Source organism: Microtus oregoni, unplaced genomic scaffold (genome assembly GCF_018167655.1).
Source record: "Microtus oregoni isolate MIOR12 unplaced genomic scaffold, Mior012 000050F_003, whole genome shotgun sequence".
NCBI lineage: Eukaryota > Metazoa > Chordata > Mammalia > Rodentia > Cricetidae > Microtus > Microtus oregoni.
Genome location: NW_024543227.1, coordinates 1,173,676 through 1,179,675, shown reverse-complemented (window position 1 = coordinate 1,179,675; position 6,000 = coordinate 1,173,676). Strand labels below are relative to the sequence as shown.

The following is a 6,000-nucleotide window of genomic DNA, read 5'->3' as shown; positions in this document are numbered from 1 at the left end:
AAGAATATAAGGTTTGTTCTTATAATTGTTGTTGTTATTATTTTTATTGTTATTATTTTTCCTTTGATTGAAAATAGATTGTTTTCTCATGCAACAAATGTCCCAAGAATCCTATCAAAGCACTAAACTCAACCTGGAATCCAGTATGCTCAAAGGACCTGATGCAGACCCTTGCAGAGACTCTGAACGTTGGCTCGGTTCCTCTGACTTCACAAGGGCTTTGATGAAGCTGTTATCAGGTGTGGGGATGTAGCTCAGAGGTAGAGCACATGTTTCGCATATATGAGGCCCCGGGTTCGAGCCCTGGCATCTCCAAAACAATACTTTTAACCTTTGATTTTCTTTTTTCAGGATGTTTCTGTACAAGGTGTCCCAGAATTTAAAGTCCCGTGATGAGGTTATATATGCATAGCTAATTATTGGAGAAAATTGCTCATTTGTCACCGTGACAGCAATGTTCATCTTTGTGACGACATTTCCATAGATACCACCATGGTCTGGTGAGTACAATGTGGTCGGGCTTTTAGGGATATGCTTTGTTCACAGAGCGGAAAAAAAAGAAAAGCTCTGCATTCGTAGTGGGGACAGTTTCTCTAATGGGTATGCTTTCTTGGGTGAAAACAAGGGTGAAGAGTTCTTCCTTTGAGAGGAAGTAAGGGAGGGCTGGGCGGAGCCATTCCTGGTTACTAAGGGGGAGGCAGCATTGCGGTTGTCATAGAAACCGGGGTCATTATGGCGACTCTTTTCAAATGGCGACCGGACGATGTCCTGGAAAGGAGCATTCAGTTCCTGGTGTTTGGACTGAGTTGAGCTTATGGATTCCCGGAGGTGAGCACCAGAATCTTTCTGAGGGTTGGGAGGCAGATGCAGGGATTCCAGACCCAAGTAGGACCACTCCTACCTCGGGGTTTGCAGCCTGTGTTTCTCCGGAAGGAGAGAGACTTGGGACCATTCTGCCTCCTCCTGTGCTGTTCTGTACAGGGCTGTGCTGGAGCCATTGTCCAGGAGGGGAGTTGTCGGAGAGTGAGCAGGAGGGAAATGAGGCCAAATGAGCACTCTGTGATCCCGACTTCCCACTCTGTGCGTGAGATTGCTCGCTGACATTTGAGGTTTTCCGTATGTTTCATAGAAATGTTAGAAATGTTTTATCAGATATATGTATTTCTAACTTTTCTCCTAGCCTCAGACTTATCATCTCAATTCTCATCCATGTCTTTGGAAGAGCAGGAGATTTTAAATTGTAAGATCCCACCTTCTCTAGTTCTTCAATTACGGTTTTTATTCGGTGTCTTGTCTGCGAAATCTTTGCCTGGCACTCAGTGACAGGGATTTTCTTCTTGTGTTCTGTTTGACATTTATAGGCTGATTTTTATATTTTTACATCCGTAATTTATTTTGAATGGTCTTCACATATGATACGATGTAGGTCCTAGTTTATATTTGTGGGTTTGGATATACACTTGCCTCAGTATTGCTTCCTGAAAGGCCATCTTTATGCATCAAATTGCCTTGTTTATTTGTGAAACATCAGTTCTCCAATTATCCAATCATGGTACATATGCCAGTAATCCCAGTGCCTGGGAGGCTGCAGCAGGAGTATGGTCAGTTCTTCTCAGCACACACTACACGCACTACACACAAGCTTGATGCCAGCATCAGACACAGGAAAAATGTTGACTCGATATAGGCAGTGGTCTGTAAATGTGTGGATGTGAGCGTCGAATGTTGGTTTTGGACTTTTTCTTGCCAACTTTGATTCAAAAGCATGCTGGTCCAATTACTGTAGGTTCAAACAGAGGTCTCCTATCAGGCAATGCTGTTCTCTAACATTTGTCTGTTTCTAAGGTTTACGCAAGCTATATATTTAGTCTACAATGTTTAGAATTATCCACTCAATTTTTATATTTATTTATTTATTTATTTATTTATATTTTTTTGGTTTTTCGAGACAGGGTTTCTCTGTGGTTTTGGAGCCTGTCCTGGAACTAGCTCTTGTAGACCAGGCTGGTCTCGAACTCACAGAGATCCGCCTGCCTCTGCCTCCCGAATGCTGGGATTAAAGGCTTGCGCCACCACCGCCCGGCTTCCACTCAATTTTTTTTTGATTTTTCGAGAATTTTTAAAAAGAGTAAGTGCTATTTTATTGTTAGTGCATCGAATCTGTAGCTCAGTTTTGAATCAACAGACATCTTACTAATAATGAATTGTTTGAGCCGTGAACATAGTTGTCCTTCATTAAGACAGGTTGTCTCCAATTCAGCAATGTTTGGAAATCTCTCGGCCTATCAGCACTATGGATCTATCTGTCGGGATAATGCACAAATATTTGTACTTTTTGATTCATCTATAACTGCTATTATTTTTTAAACAAATAGATACGTATTGTTTTTTCTGTGAACAAATTATTAAATCTTCTGTAAATTGTCAGGAAACAAGTGTCAATGAAACTTACAAAGGATATATTTTGTTGAAAGCATGGATTACCCCATGATGAAAACGTTATTTGATGTGTAATGCAGTTTGTCGCTATTTTCTTATCGGCATTTACAGGTTATTATTGACAGTCTGAAACAAATGAGAGAAATGTCCCAGAGACAAGTCCATGGCCATCGTCACAGGAATCTCATTCAGACCACATAATTTAGGAGCTCTCACCATCCTGTGTGTGGTCAGAAACGAATCTGTTGTAACGTGATTGTACCCCTTGAGCTCTCAGTAAACACCAGGGAGCTAGGAGAGTGAGAATGAGAGGTGTCGTGTGTGTGTGTCGTGTGTGTGTGTGTGTGTGTGTGTGTGTGTGTGTGTGTGTTTGTACAGGAATTCCTTGGCAGAGGCTGGTCTGCAAAGCCTGATTGATTGACTCTTAGACCTGCAGTGATATGAAGATGGTGGAAGTCGCAGTCCCAGGGCCTAATTACAATTTCCTTTGTGTTCTCTTGAGCCCATGAGTAGCCAATCCTTGGGCCCCCTGTGTTGGACTTACCTAATACCTTGTCACTAACAGATGACGTTGGACCTGACATTTAAAATATCAGAATATGTCTCCTTAACAAGGCTCAACGTTTCTGAGAGTCAAAGTACTGTGTGTCATCACATAGCAGCTAGTAGCTGAGGTTTCTCTGCTTTACCATAATAGTCTACTTAATATTATCTCCAATGCACTGAAGGAGAGTCTATAGTTTCTTCATTCTGTTATTATAAAAACTTCATGAAACTGTTTCCACATTGTAACATGTAATTTGTACTAACATAAACCTGTCTCACTCATGTTTACTCACATATATTTGACTCCAGAATGAACTCTCCTCTTCCTTTGAGGTGAGAGCTGTGTGTTTACATTGACAATTGTTAGTGTGTGTTGTGTATATACTCATGCTTGTGCAGATATGTCCCTGGATATATATGTGTGAAAGTTAGTTAATCACTTACTGCTGTGATAGGTTATGTGTTATAATTCTCCTGGTCCTCTTCAATGATGACCTGGTGTGTAGTACACTGCTTACTTATCTCCATATTTCTTTACTCATGTGCTGACTTTTATCAGTATGGCTCAACACCCATTTTCCTAAACTGTTTTCCTCTCTATTGCCGTTCTCTATTTCCATGCTCCATTTGTCCCAGTATTGGCTAGAGGAATCCTTTTAAGATGGCATCAATGAATATCACAAATTCACCTTAAGCTTAGGAGCTCACAGCCCTGCTTCAGGGAAAGTTTGCCCCAAATTAACAGCTCTGCTCTGGTAGGGGAGGGTTACCCCAGCCAGGTTGTTACAGCTCTCCTTAGATCCTCAGAAGAATAACAACTCTGCTCTGCTAGGAGAAGCTTTTCCAGTTCTGCTCCCCTCACCTCTGCCTTGCTCCAGTTGAAGTCATTGCTTCTCTGTTCTTCTTAGGCAAAGAAGGTCTCACCCAAGCCTCATTTAAGAGATTCACTGGGAGGGAAGAGTCCAGGAGGTGGCTGACCCTGCAAGAGTGTGAAAGGCAGCTCCCAACTGAACAGGTACAGGGTGGTTTCATGCTCAGTCATTAGCTTGTTTTCCTGCTCTGGGATTGGTTCCTTTTATGCTGAGAGATTGGTTAGTTTGTTTCGCTGAATTGGTAAGTGGAAGAGTGTGTTTCTGTGGCTTTGGTTTCAGGGGCAAAGTGTGTTTATTTCACTGGCCTTTTTAAAACGTTGGGCTCTGGTTTCAGGGCCAGTGAATTGATTCTAGTCTCAGGGTCAGTGTATGTTTCTTTTGCTCTGGTTTCAGGATCAGGGTGTGCTGCTTTGGACAGAAAGGGGTGTTGTTTCCCCTAGAAACAGATATGCAGTCCATTGTGGGCCAGCAAGTGAGTGCTGAGAACCCAGCCCAGGTCTTCTGTAAGAGCAGCAAGTCCTGTTAACCATGGGGCAATCTCTGAAGTCCAAGTCACCAAATATAAAACGTAATTTGTATTTTTCCACTTTTCCCCATAATGACAATAGACATCTTCTTATACTCAGGTAGGTATAAGTTTCATTATTATTTACCAATCCATAAAGTTTCTTTATGTTACTTAGGTTCTCATACCCAACCACTGCCCAACTCTGTCTGCAGAAAAATACAACAATCTGATATTATAGACAAATTTATATATGCTGGAATGTATTAGGATAAAACCAGAGTTTAGAGACATCTGGCCTTCATTCATCTTGAATATATGTTTAAATTTATCTCTTTTGTTGCCCATGATAATTGTTCATTCTTAATATGAAATAGTGTAGCAATGTATAGCTACACGGCAAGTTTTATAATTTAGTTTATTTCATGTGTATATATGCTTGCCTACATATAGGTATGAAGAGCTCATGCATGCCTGTTGCTCATGGAAGCCAAGAGTGGACATTGAATCCCTTGGCACTGGAGTTAACAGTTGAAAACTGCCGTGCTGGTTTTGGGAAATGAGTCTTTGCCTGTTGCCTGTTGCTGAGGTTGTTTTCAATTTCAGTGTCTTGTATATAAAGCTGTTGTGAACTGAAATAAATAAGTCTTTAAAAGAAAATATGTCCTCTTTCTCCAGGTTATATATTTGGGTTGTGATGGCCAGATGACAATTAACATATGAAGAAACAGAAAAAGATTTTTCCAAGTTATCATCCTGTTTTCCATGGCCACCAGCAGTGGGTATTTGAGAGTCATCCTCCACAAACTTGCCAGGTCTTTGTATGACAAGTCTTTATTTCTGAGTATTTTATATGGGTGTCGAGAGTCCCATCAGAATCACCTGTCTCTCTTCCCTAAGTGTTAAGCATGTTGCTGCTGTATGTTTCTCTTAGTGGAGCATCTACTCACCCTTCTGGTCAAGTTTTATTTCCTGAATTGTTTATTTTCTTAGTGTCTCCTTTAGAAGCTTTCTGTATTCTGGATACAAGAAGACTGTCATCTGATATACAATTTCCCACATTCATTTTCCCAGGTAAGAAAAATATGTTTCTATCATATATTTGGAAGAATAGACATTTTCTCACTTTATGGAATTCTTAACACTCCTGTTCTTCATTTAATGAAAGGGGGTTTGCCGTATCTAAGAAGTTTGTTTGTAATTCATGAACCTGAACATCCAATTGTATTCTGCTACAAGATTCATGTTTAGGTTGTAATTTGGACTTCTTTTAGGTTTATTTTCCCTATTTACTGAGGGTCTGCCTGTATGTCTGTGTGTGCCAAATACACGTTTGAGTGCAGATGCCCACTGAGACCAGAAGAGACTGTCAGTTCCCCTGGATCTGGAGTTACAGACATCTGTCACCCACCATACGGGTGCTGGAAACTGAAGTCAGGTCCTCTGCAATAGCAAAAGGCACTCTTAACTTCTGAGATGTCTCTCTAGTCCTGTGTAGATCATTTGTTCATTCTCGATTGACTTTTGTATCCTGCGATATACGTTTGTCTATATTTATATTTGTGCATGGGGAGGTCTGCTTGTCCCAAAATAAGACAGAAAGACAGGGCATTGAAGGGGATATGAGAGGGAACACAC

The 6,000-nt window shown here is 40.9% G+C and overlaps 1 non-coding gene across 1 annotated transcript; it reads left to right on the top strand.

Annotated features, from left to right (window-relative positions):
* The first annotated feature begins 243 nt into the window (after positions 1–243).
* On the top strand, positions 244–315 carry Trnaa-cgc. The gene has a single exon. It is a non-coding gene; the product is annotated as a tRNA-Ala (tRNA).
* Positions 316–6,000: the final 5,685 nt, after the last annotated feature.